The following is a 13335-nucleotide window of genomic DNA, read 5'->3' on the forward strand; positions in this document are numbered from 1 at the left end:
GTCCTCTTGCTGCCCAGCGCAAACCTGGCTCTCAGGGCTGCTTGGGGCAGTGCTGACCTGAGCCAGGTCTGCACGGTGGCTCCTGAGACTGGTGTTCTCCCCGAGTCCTTGCTTGACTCGTCAGAAAGCACTGACCAGAAGGTGTGGTGCCTTTTCCAACAAGTCTTGCCTTTGGTGGACTGACCCCAAGTCTCCCCTTTGCTCTGTGCAAGCACTCAGTGTTCATGCAGAAGTGCCCCGTGATGAGTTTGTGTCATTCTCCCTGTTGCTTTCCGTCTCTGCCTTTGCAATGCTTTTCCCAGCCCCTTCTCAACTTGACACGGGCAGCCCTTGAGAAGATAGAGGCAAAGTACCTGCAGACGGTGGACTGGGCTCTGAAAACCACAGGTATGCCTACACAAAGTCTGCTGGCCCTCCGCTGGTGTATGGCCCTCCCACCAAGTCTGCCCAGCTGGGCTTGCAGCCTGAGAAATACCTGCTGGCTCCCTGCTGCTCCTAGCCTCTGGCCTGTCTGAGGCAGCTGCTTTGCATGTGCCTTTCAGGGGCCACCATCGATGCAGAGAGAACATCCCGGACTTATGGTGGGCGAGGCAGTGAGGCTTGCTGGCTTTGTCTCGCCTTCTTTGCCGTGGCCAATCCTCCGGATACTATTCTGCAGGTAATAGCACAGGCAGCATGACTTCTGAGGCAGTTGCTTGCTTTCAAGTTGAGCCTCCAAGCCCCAAACACCTCCCCTCACAGCAGCAGCCTCGCGCAGCCCCACAGGGCTCAGCCTCTTCCTGACGATCCCCTGCGCTTCCCCACAGTGCTGCCCTGCCGTCTGGAGGGGAATGGAGCTGAACCCAACAGCAGCCACCTGCCCACAACCCCTGGCCGCAGTGTGCTGGGCACCTTTGTCCTTGGCAGCTGCATTTTCCCACCTCAACTCCCACGGCCCCTTTCCAGAGAGAGTGGAAGTTGGGGGGAGCCTGACAAGCCACTCAGGCAAGGACAGAACCTCCTCCAGGCCCCCAAGCCTGGCGGGATCTGCCGAGTTGGAGGAAGGGGGCTCGTCCCTCCCGCACACTCTTTGAAGGCTCTCGGGTTGACCTCCCCTAGGCAGCCCCGCCCTGTCTCTGAATGCTGTGCAAAATCAGAGCGGGATTTGGGAAAGGCAGGTGAGCCTAGATGTTTTGTAAGGAAGATTTCTGTCTTCTGAAAGCAAGGTGGCAAGTCCCCTGCTGTCCCTTTCATCCACTGGGGTGCCCTTCCATGCAGAAAGCCAGCCAACAGACCGAGCCAGGGCTGTGCTGCTGGCAAAGCAGCCAGTCCGCTGGGCTCCTGGAGTGCCTTGCCACTGAGGGTGGCTGCTTTCTGGTTTCAGCCGCACACTTCCCCTGGACAGTGCTGGGCTTTCCAAGGAGCGGAGGGCCAAGTGGTCATTCGGCTGCCTGAGCAGATCTGGCCCATGGCCGTCACCGTGGAGCACATCTCCAAGGCGGTCTCTCCTTCCGGGGAAGTCAGCAGCGCCCCCAAAGACTTTGCTGTCTCCGTAAGCCTCAGCCTTGCCCCAGCGTGGAGGGTGGGCAGGGAAGCTGGCCAGGGCAGAAAGCTGCGAGGGAGCCTTGTTTCTCCTGGCGCCTTCTCTCAGAGAAGCGTGGGCTGGTTGCTGCAGAGCAGAGTGTCCCTGCATGGCGTATGTGGGGGCCCACGGTGGTGTTATGCCTCTGCGGCTTGCTTTGTGCTTTCTGGCCCAGGGTCTTGGAGCGCTTGCTCAAAAGAGCCTGAGCCATATCCACACTGACCTCTTCCAGACTACTGCTAGAGGGGTGGGACATGAGGCAGGCTTCCCCGAGTCTGACGCAGCGGGCACTTTTCCTCCGGCTCTGCTTGAGCCTGACCTGCTGCCCTTGTCGGTTGCCTTTGAGGGCGTGGATGAGGAAGCAGCAGAAGAAACTCTCCTGGGGCTCTTTGTATTTGACGTGGACCAAGAGGCCGTTCAGACCTTCCGCCTGAAGGTACTGTGAGTGCGTGTGGGCACGACGCGAGGGGCAAACTGAGCTTTGCCTGCAAGGGCTTGGACCACAGAGTGCGGAGGATGAGCCAAAGCATCCTGTGCCTTGTGGCTCTGGCATAGCAACCCTGGCTGCCTCCTTTGTCAGGGCTCCAGTTTCTTCCCCAGCAGGGCTAGCGCTGGCAAAGGAAGCTACGTTGCTGTGCTGTTGCTCCTTACACCTGAGGAATGACGGCTCCCCCCGTTTCCTTTGCAGAAGCAGCTTCCCAGAGCCTTCCAGTATATCAAATTCCAGGTGCAGAGCAACTGGGGCAACCCCCAGTACACGTGTATTTATCGAGTGCAGGTTCATGGGGTGATGGCAAGGCAGAACTACCAGCTGAGCCACGAGACAAGAGACCTTCTGTAAGCACTGCCAGAGACAGTGCTCTGCAGTGAGTAGATGAGAGGGAGAGCGGCTAGGGCAGCTGGCTTCAGGACCCTCCTGAATACTCAACTTGCGCTACTCAAGATACATGCAAGTCAAAAACTCTGCAAATAAACAGGCAATACAAATACAACTATTCACAAAGAAGCACTGCTCATTAAAAGGAGGCTACATTTGCACCACTGAGCATTACATTATATATGGCTGTCCCTTTTGCACAGCTGCATTTTTGTATGTGATCTATGGAGTCCTCTTCATCTCCTTATTAATGACAGCTTCATCTTACTGAGCTCCTTTCTCAGCATAAACATTTTGAAACTGAACCAGCTACGTATAAATATAGAGGTCGCTGTTAAACACCTGCAATATTGGGGAACTGCTCTGCAAATCACACAGGTAAATGCTCTTGCAAACAGCTGAACGTCTTTTAGAGAGAACACTGGCTGAGATGACGCAGAGGCTCTGGCTCTGGCCTCACACTGGGATTAGGCAAACTGCAAGTCTTCTCTTAGTGCACTGGCACAAAGTTTGAGGCAAGTAAGCCCTATCTGCCACTTCGAAACACACATGAAAAACACAGCAGGCATATTTTTGTCCATTCCTGAGGCAACTCTTGCTCAGAGCCAGCTGGAGGGTCTCAGTGTCATGCTTCCCCATGCCTCCTACTTTCTAGGCACGTGAAGGGCCCCAGCTCTGCCCCGAAGAGCCGCGTCAGCACCAGAGGCGCTGTGAGGAGCCGGGTCCGGCCTCCAGCGCCCATGCAGGGCCTTTGGTCGTCCCTTCCTGCCGGCAGCCGCTGTGTGCGCGGCCTGGGTGTGGACCCAGCTCCTCCGAGCCCCCACACCACCGGGGGCAGCAGGGCCAGGGCCGTGGAGGGCCTGGCTCCCTGAAGCTCCCAGCCCCACACGCAGCCCCACCATGGCTGCCCCAGCCCAGCTCCAACCACCTCCCAACACCTCCCTCAGTGTCTGTTGCTGCCCCACCCAGTGTTGCCTGGCAACAGCACCAGCTGCAGGTCATGTGGCCTCCTCGTGCCCCCCCCTCCCCCCGTGCTGCCTAGCAACAGCGGCCCTTGGGCTCCCAGGGCTGCCCTGGCCTCCTCTGCTCCTCCCTCTCCCTCCCTCCCGCCTTCTCTTCCTTCCTCCCTCTTTTCCTCCCTCCCTCCCTCTGCCCTTCTCTTCCTCTCTCCCTGCCTCTCCCTCCTTCCCTCCCCCATCCCTGGATGCCCCGGGGCCTGCAGGGGAGATGCTGGGCAGCACTGGGGGCTGCAGCCAGAGCCCTGACTGATGGTCCCCTACGGCCCCGGGGCCGTTTGGCAGCCAGGACTGTAAGAAGGCCCTTTTGGTGTTATTTCCGAGTAATATGGCATAAAGGCCAAGTGTCTCGGAACTGTTCTACCCACTGACACTGTTGTCCAAAAAGCGGATTTGTTGCCCGGTGTGCAGTAAGCCAATAATTACACACTCAGGAGAGACATTTGCTGCTTTATTTCAGAGTTGCGCAAGCCTGGGTGCTCGGTGGTTTCCCACAGATCAAGCACACCCCCACCCTGGCTTCTCAAGGAGCATCTATACAAACAAATTGCAAAGTTTGCAACTTTCCCTTTTACACTGATTCGTTAATGATTTACATACAATTACAATTTTGCTTACACACCATTTTAGTACTACGCATGCTCAGGGGAGGGGTCTTCACCTGCGCATGGGTCTTTTGGACCTATGGGCGTGATTTTTTGTAGTATAATGAGGACAGTTCAGTTAGGGATACATGGACCTCCAATTCTTTTGCCAAATTGGCAATACGTACCTAGAAGTAAAACGTTTTGATTTAATGTTTCTCTTAGGGCTTTAGCAGTTCTAGGATGCCCTTGATTCAAGAATGCTTCTTTTCAGAAAACAGAGATAGGGGTTATCCTAATCTGCCTAGTTTAAACAGCATGACCATTCTTTCTGAGCTTCCAGGGTTGTCTTATAACAACATCATATTATTCCCATGTATTGAGTGCTTTGGTGACTGCTCTGTGATGGACATTAATTAGAGCTGGCTATTCTAACCCAACTGCGATAAAAGGGATGTGCCACATTTCTGCTGCCCTAGACCCTGCAAAGGCGATCGCCAGAGTTCGTGGTGGCTAAAAGGGGTCTAAGGCAGCTGCAGAGAGCCTGGAAACAGAGGCAGAAATGGGAGATGTTAAAAACCAAAAAAAAAGAAAAAAGAATCCCTTGCTGACAGGATTTGCTGTGATGTCTGGCCGTAGCTGCAGCGTGACCTTGATGGTGCCTGTGGGGCGCTGATGTCTTGGGTCTGGGTTTGGGTGGCTCTTTTCTTTCCGAGGACCCCATCTCCTCTGGTACTTCCCACCCCAATCCCAATGCTGTGGTTTAGTGCCCTTTTGTGTTAATAGCGCAGGGCGATCTCATCGCTTTATGAAGCCATTCCTCCTTGTCCATGTCTGGGATCCTAGGGCAGGGAGTTCAGCAATTTCCCTGGGTGCTGTGTGACGAGAGTTCCTTGTATTCCAGTGTAAAATTCCTGCCTGGTTGCTCCACGGGATGCCCCTGCGCTCTGGTGTCATGGGAGCTGGTGGTCCCTCCTCACCTTGTCCCTTCACCTTCTCATGACCTCAGACACTGGTGTCTCTGTGGTGGCTTCGGGCCTCTCTTTCCCAAGCTAGAGGGCTCAGGTGTGTTCAACTTGTCCCACTGGGGAGCTGCTCCGTGTTGTTGACCACCTGCATCCCCTTGCCCCTAATTTTCTTAGTCCTGCTTCTGCGCAGGTCTATAGTCTCTCTGCTGTGCTTCTGGCTGCAGGCTGCCAGAGAGGGGTTGCTGTCACTGCCTGTGCTTGTGTTGTGAGACCAAGGGACATGGGCTGCCTGCATCTCTGTGACTTCACCGCCGCGGCCTCACCAACATGACTCCTATGGCCACCACCCGCTTTGGCCATGAAACAACCCAGACAATAGCCCCCGAGTTCCTAAAGTCGGTGCAGGCCTCCGGGTTTCCTGCCTTTGTGAGTGATGCCAGGAGTTCCCTGGCATCCTCTCACGGGTCTCTGTCCCTGTTGCAGAGTCCAGAGATGAGGAAACTGGTCTTTTCCAATCAAAGGAATCGCTGATCCTCATGTGCCTTCCGAGCGTGTCACTGTGTTTCCAGCACAAGCATGTTTGCTTCTCTAGGCTTCTGCCTCCCAAGCCAGCCACTTCTCTGCTCGTGAAGTCCTTTGTGACTAATTCTTTCCAAGGAATGGACCCCAGTGAACCCCACGGTTGCTCTTTCAGCTTTGGGATGAGTGGGTCTTCATGTGGAATAACATGGAAGAGTGACAGAGCATATTTGCAACCTCTAGTCGACATTCCGAGGAACTGGGGCTACGTTTTCCATCTTTTCCCCTGATTATTCTCTTTCTTTTGGGTGAAATAGCAAAGTATATATCTACACATGAAAAACATTCTAATATTTCTTGGGTGTTGATTTTCATGCAAAATCACCTCTTGGAAGGTAGATTCAAGTCATATGCGTTGGTGGCCTTCCCAGGTCTTCTGTGACGCTCAAGTGAAGCAAATGTCTCCCCAAAGCCGCCTTTTTGAGCCCAGGGTGTCCAGGAGGAGGCACTTGCTGGCCAAACGGAAACCTCCGTCTAGTGGGGCTCTGCAGAGCCTTGTCCCGGGTACAGTCCTGCTAAGCAGTCCCATTAAGGACTGAGGGGATGGAGTGGTCTCTTTGCAGATGACCTGACATTACTCTGGTAGGCTCTGAAAGCAACTTGGAGGGCAAATTCAGAATTTGAAGTGATGCTGGAAAATTGGAGGAAAGAGACCATCACAGGCTACCCTTAGATTGCCCAGAGAGTTTGTGCACTCTCCCTCCTTGGAGATCTTCAAAAGCCGTCTGGACACCATCCTGGCCAGCATGCTCTAGGTGACCCTGCTGGAGCCAGGGGCTTGGACTAGGTGATCTCCAGAGGTCCCTTCCAACCTCAACCATTCTGTGGTTCTGTGATTCGGTGGGTGGGGGGACAGAGCAAAGGCAGCATGGGAACCCAGGCAGCCATGCTAGGCCTGCTCTGCCTAGAGAGCCCGCTGCTCTGAGGAGCACCCAGGTGACAACGAGGAGCCTAGGGACCAGCTGGACAAAGAGCCGGAACAGATGCTGGCGTGAGCACCTGGCAGACAAGGTGCTGACAGCTGGCAAGAGCTGCGCTGGGCAGGGGCACCACAAGCTGCATGGGCACTGGCCACAGCACCAAGCTGCAAGGCTGCTGCTGCTTCATGCCTCCAAGTCCAATGGGCAGCTGCTCCCAAGCAGAGTTCCTCCGGGGGCCTGCCTGCCTCTGATACTGCTCAATACCTTCCTAAACCACCTCAGCGTGGGGATCGACTGAGCCCTCAGCAAGTGTGAGGAGAGTTAGCTATGCCGAAGGAAGAGCCACTACTCAGCAAGACCTCAGCAGGCTGTGCCACGCGGAACTGCTTCAGCCTTAGCAACGATCAATGCAAAGGTTGGCCCCAGGCATGGCCAGACCGCAAGCAACAGCAGCAGCAGCGGCGGCGGCAGCAGCATGTGCTGGGGCCTGATGGGCTGCGGTGTCGTGCTGCACAAAAGGCCCCGGGGGTCCTGGCACACAGCAAGCTAACCATGAGCAGGCAATGCGCTTCGGCAGCAGCAAAGGCCAAGCGTGTGTGCGGCTGCGTCAGCTGCTGTAGAGCGAGCAGATGGAGGAATGTGTGGAAGACAGTCGGCACTTGCTAGGGCTCGCCTGCATCCAGTTTTGAATCTGCCAGGTCAAGGGAGGCGTTGACAAACCGCAGAGGCCGCAGCAGAGAAGTGCAAAGGCTACAGACCGCGGCTTGGACCGTCAGGGCCCGGCGTGCACTAAGGAGGGCTTAGTTCCCCTGAGCGGCCTGCCCTGGCACCTCCACCCACTGGCCCAGGAGCCTGACTGAAGCTCAGGCCCACTCCTTGCGGGAGCTGGCCTGCAGCTGTCCCCGTCTCCAGCCCTGGCCCCTGCTCTTGCTCAATGGTTGCTTGCATTTCTGCAACGCACCTCAGAGCCGACCCTGGAGCTCCCCTTTGGGTGCCCATCAGTGGGCTGCTGAGGGAGCCTGTGCCCCTCACCCCCGCTGTTCCGTGTGGGTGCAGGTGTACCTAGGGGAAGAGACATCTGCCTTTGTGCCAGCAAGCTGACCGCTCTACTCTTGCTTTCCTAGCAGAGGCGGGGCTATGTCTTCCAGGGCCAACAAGGTCACCTGGCTGATGTCCTTTGGCTTGCTGCAGTACCGTGTCAATGCCCGGGTGGGTCTCAAGAGGCGAAAGCTCTTGCCACTCTCCCTTCTGACTTAGCAGGGCTTCACGCTCAGCCCTTTGAGCCCTGCCCAGGATGACACGACACACGAGCCTGGTAGAGGACGAGGGGTGCAACGGCACAGCAGCAGCTTGCCCGCGCAACCAAGTGAGCTGGCTCTCTGGGCTAACCAGGGCTCCTCTGCGGGTGTGCCGGGAGGCTTCAGGCTTGGGGTGGGGGCTAACACACAGGCTTCCTCTCGCTCAGGCTGCGTGGCAACCCCCTCCTGGGTAAGCCCCCCTCTGAGGTCATCATGGGCAACACCTTGCCTCCCTGGCGGTTGGCTCTTGTGACGTCATCAACAGCTGCCCTCCATAAAAGCCCAGCCTGCAGATGTGTGTAGCTCTGCAAACAAGGAGCTTTGCAGAGGCCAGCAAGTGCTTTGGGAAGAGGCCTGCGGGGATCTGCCGCACAGCGACCTTTTCCCTCCTGCTGGTGACGGAGTTGGATTAGAGGAGATGCCAGCCGAGTTGGGCAGGTGGGTGTGACGGGGCCCAAAAAGCAGGGAGGGATAAGGCAAGAAGCCCTGTGTGCCGCCCAGCTTCCATGGTGGCGACAGACAGCCCCTGAGCCCTGGGGCTGTGTGCAGCACTGCCCTCCAGCCTGGGCAGCCAGGCAGCCCAGCAGAGCCTTTGGCTGGGCAAGGCGCTGCCCCTTCTGCTCGGGAGAGCCCAGTGCCACCAGACTGTGTCAGGCCACGACACTAGGCGTGTGGGTGATTACGCCTGTGTCAGGCCAGAGGTCTTCAACTGCCTTAGTGCCCGCAGGGTGCTGTGCTGCAGCTCAGAGCTTCCTAAAGGCCCCCAGGCCCTGGGCTTCTCCGCTCTGCTGAGCTGAGGAACCTGGTGGCAAGGGAGCCCCCTCAACGGATCACCGGCAAAGCAAAGCCCGCACTGTAGGCTTGGCTAACAGCAGCATTCCCTCTCTTTTAGGCCACGCAGCACCTGGCAGAATGGCAGGAGGTGCCTGAGGGTCCTTTTCCTGCTGGCCCCACTCTTGGCTGGTGAGCAGCGCTGACCAAAGCTCTTGCGCAGTAGCACAGGCAGACCGGATGCCAGCTTTCAGGGGCAGGGAGAGGCAGCAGATCCTGTGGCGCCTTCCAGCTTCCCATCTCCGTGACACAGTGAAGGCCAGAGAGGGTCTTTACAGGTGGACTGCAGCCTGCCTCACGCCTGCCGTGGCTGCCGGCCGTGGGAGGGAGTGGAGCGCCTAGGATCGTTTTGGCTAGAGGTCCCTCCTTGCTGCAGAGCTTTGGGGTTGCAATGTCTGTGCAGAAACTGCCATGGCCTGGTGCATTTCCTCTTGGCTCGGGGCCACATGCCTCCATTGGTGTGCGGGTGTGTGGGCCTTGGGTGTGTGTATTTTCCAAGCCCATGGGCCTGGGCAGTGCTCAAGGGGTTGGAGCCACCTCCGCGCTCTGCACTGGCTCCAGCTCCAGCTCCAGCTGTCCCAGGCAAGCTCTTGCTCCCTAGCTGTGGAAGGAGAAAATGTGGCTCCAGGGACCATTAGAAAGCCTCTTAGGATAACTGTCTCTTGCTGTGGTGACTTGCAGCTGGGCTTTACTGCTGGGGCTTGCTGCTCTCCGAGAGCAAGTGGCAAGAGGAAGCGCTGCAGGTAGGTGCCTCTTGCTGGGGGAAAGCAAACTCTGGCCGAGGCCATAGCTCGGAGCTCCTGCCTCCCCTGCAAAAGTTGGGAATCCTGTCCAGATGCCCAGGGCTCATCCTCACAGAGATGTGGGGGGGTGTGGGGGGGACACGCTTGTGCTTGTCCTTCACTTTCTGTAGCTGCTGAATGAGGTTTGACCCTGAGAGCTCCCTGAGTGAGCACTGCAGGTTGGCAGGCTGCAGGAAGGAGCACTTGGGCAGGAGGTGGCTTTGCTCCTGCCTTAGCTCCTGGAGTCTGCAAATGCTCAGACAGGAAATGGACTTCCCAAAGACAGTGCCTGGAAAAAGGCCCGACATCCTCTGGCTTGCTCCAAATGGATAGAAAGCAGCAGCAACTGCCACCTGCTCTTCCTGGGGAAGTGTCCTGTGGGAAGCCCCCATGCAGCTCCTTGGGCTTCCTCTCAGGGAGGGCCTTTGTGTTTCAGGAGAAGGCTGGGGTGCCAGAAACAGAGCTCACAACACTCAGGTAAGAGGGCTTCCTTCCCATGGAACTCACTGAGTGGCAAAGCATCCAGGGCGCCAGCCTTTGCCTTGTGCTAAACGTGGAGGGGAAGGGAAGCCTCTGCTCTTGTGGGGGAGGGAAGAGGATGGGGGCAAGACTGTGGCACCCTACTCGGGACTGCCTGCAGGGGCTGCTCAGCTCTTGCACCACATCTGCTTTCCCTTTGTCTGCAGCAACTCCCTGCCCTTGCTGAGGGAGAAGATCCATGAGCGGGAGCTCCTGGAAGAGCAGGTGGCTCACCTGCGAGCAGAGCTGGCTGCTGCAAATGAGGCCATCCTGCACTCCATAGCAGAAGTCTTGGAGGAGAGGGCGATGGCTGAGGAGAAGAGAGGGGTAAAGTGGCTGCCATTTGATCAAAGACCTTGCTCTCAGTTGGAGGCTGTCTCCTGCTGCTTCCTCTTGGCCCTTTGCAGTGTGTGCTCTGTCCTCTTGCTGCCCAGCGCAAACCTGGCTCTCAGGGCTGCTTGGGGCAGTGCTGACCTGAGCCAGGTCTGCACGGTGGCTCCTGAGACTGGTGTTCTCCCCGAGTCCTTGCTTGACTCGTCAGAAAGCGCTGACCAGAAGGTCTGGTGCCTTTTCCAACAAGTCTTGCCTTTGGTGGACTGACCCCAAGTCTCCCCTTTGCTCTGTGCAAGCACTCAGTGTTCATGCAGAAGTGCCCCGTGATGAGTTTGTGTCATTCTCCCTGTTGCTTTCCGTCTCTGCCTTTGCAATGCTTTTCCCAGCCCCTTCTCAACTTGACACGGGCAGCCCTTGAGAAGATAGAGGCAAAGTACCTGCAGACGGTGGACTGGGCTCTGAAAACCACAGGTATGCCTACACAAAGTCTGCTGGCCCTCCGCTGGTGTATGGCCCTCCCACCAAGTCTGCCCAGCTGGGCTTGCAGCCTGAGAAATACCTGCTGGCTCCCTGCTGCTCCTAGCCTCTGGCCTGTCTGAGGCAGCTGCTTTGCATGTGCCTTTCAGGGGCCACCATCGATGCAGAGAGAACATCCCGGACTTATGGTGGGCGAGGCAGTGAGGCTTGCTGGCTTTGTCTCGCCTTCTTTGCCGTGGCCAATCCTCCGGATACTATTCTGCAGGTAATAGCACAGGCAGCATGACTTCTGAGGCAGTTGCTTGCTTTCAAGTTGAGCCTCCAAGCCCCAAACACCTCCCCTCACAGCAGCAGCCTCGCGCAGCCCCACAGGGCTCAGCCTCTTCCTGACGATCCCCTGCGCTTCCCCACAGTGCTGCCCTGCCGTCTGGAGGGGAATGGAGCTGAACCCAACAGCAGCCACCTGCCCACAACCCCTGGCCGCAGTGTGCTGGGCACCTTTGTCCTTGGCAGCTGCATTTTCCCACCTCAACTCCCACGGCCCCTTTCCAGAGAGAGTGGAAGTTGGGGGGAGCCTGACAAGCCACTCAGGCAAGGACAGAACCTCCTCCAGGCCCCCAAGCCTGGCGGGATCTGCCGAGTTGGAGGAAGGGGGCTCGTCCCTCCCGCACACTCTTTGAAGGCTCTCGGGTTGACCTCCCCTAGGCAGCCCCGCCCTGTCTCTGAATGCTGTGCAAAATCAGAGCGGGATTTGGGAAAGGCAGGTGAGCCTAGATGTTTTGTAAGGAAGATTTCCGTCTTCTGAAAGCAAGGTGGCAAATCCCCTGCTGTCCCTTTCATCCACTGGGGTGCCCTTCCATGCAGAAAGCCAGCCAACAGACCGAGCCAGGGCTGTGCTGCTGGCAAAGCAGCCAGTCCGCTGGGCTCCTGGAGTGCCTTGCCACTGAGGGTGGCTGCTTTCTGGTTTCAGCCGCACACTTCCCCTGGACAGTGCTGGGCTTTCCAAGGAGCGGAGGGCCAAGTGGTCATTCGGCTGCCTGAGCAGATCTGGCCCATGGCCGTCACCGTGGAGCACATCTCCAAGGCGGTCTCTCCTTCCGGGGAAGTCAGCAGCGCCCCCAAAGACTTTGCTGTCTCCGTAAGCCTCAGCCTTGCCCCAGCGTGGAGGGTGGGCAGGGAAGCTGGCCAGGGCAGAAAGCTGCGAGGGAGCCTTGTTTCTCCTGGCGCCTTCTCTCAGAGAAGCGTGGGCTGGTTGCTGCAGAGCAGAGTGTCCCTGCATGGCGTATGTGGGGGCCCACGGTGGTGTTATGCCTCTGCGGCTTGCTTTGTGCTTTCTGGCCCAGGGTCTTGGAGCGCTTGCTCAAAAGAGCCTGAGCCATATCCACACTGACCTCTTCCAGACTACTGCTAGAGGGGTGGGACATGAGGCAGGCTTCCCCGAGTCTGACGCAGCGGGCACTTTTCCTCCGGCTCTGCTTGAGCCTGACCTGCTGCCCTTGTCGGTTGCCTTTGAGGGCGTGGATGAGGAAGCAGCAGAAGAAACTCTCCTGGGGCTCTTTGTATTTGACGTGGACCAAGAGGCCGTTCAGACCTTCCGCCTGAAGGTACTGTGAGTGCGTGTGGGCACGACGCGAGGGGCAAACTGAGCTTTGCCTGCAAGGGCTTGGACCACAGAGTGCGGAGGATGAGCCAAAGCATCCTGTGCCTTGTGGCTCTGGCATAGCAACCCTGGCTGCCTCCTTTGTCAGGGCTCCAGTTTCTTCCCCAGCAGGGCTAGCGCTGGCAAAGGAAGCTACGTTGCTGTGCTGTTGCTCCTTACACCTGAGGAATGACGGCTCCCCCCGTTTCCTTTGCAGAAGCAGCTTCCCAGAGCCTTCCAGTATATCAAATTCCAGGTGCAGAGCAACTGGGGCAACCCCCAGTACACGTGTATTTATCGAGTGCAGGTTCATGGGGTGATGGCAAGGCAGAACTACCAGCTGAGCCACGAGACAAGAGAGCTTCTGTAAGCACTGCCAGAGACAGTGCTCTGCAGTGAGTAGATGAGAGGGAGAGCGGCTAGGGCAGCTGGCTTCAGGACCCTCCTGAATACTCAACTTGCGCTACTCAAGATACAATCAAGTCAAAAACTGTGCAAATAAACAGGCAATACAAATACAACTATTCACAAAGAAGCACTGCTCATTAAAAGGAGGCTACATTTGCACCACTGAGCATTACATTATATATGGCTGTCCCTTTTGCACAGCTGCATTTTTGTATGTGATCTATGGAGTCCTCTTCATCTCCTTATTAATGACAGCTTCATCTCATTGAGCTCCTTTTTCAGCATAAACATTTTGAAACTGAACCAGCTACGTATAAATATAGAGGTCGCTGTTAAACACCTGCAATATTGGGGAACTGCTCTGCAAATCACACAGGTAAATGCTCTTGCAAACAGCTGAACGTCTTTTAGAGAGAACACTGGCTGAGATGACGCAGAGGCTCTGGCTCTGGCCTCACACTGGGATTAGGCAAACTGCAAGTCTTCTCTTAGTGCACTGGCACAAAGTTTGAGGCAAGTAAGCCCTATCTGCCACTTCGAAAC

The sequence above is a fragment of the Dromaius novaehollandiae genome, unplaced genomic scaffold, assembly GCF_036370855.1.
Source record: "Dromaius novaehollandiae isolate bDroNov1 unplaced genomic scaffold, bDroNov1.hap1 HAP1_SCAFFOLD_51, whole genome shotgun sequence".
NCBI classification, from domain to species: Eukaryota; Metazoa; Chordata; class Aves; order Casuariiformes; family Dromaiidae; genus Dromaius; species Dromaius novaehollandiae.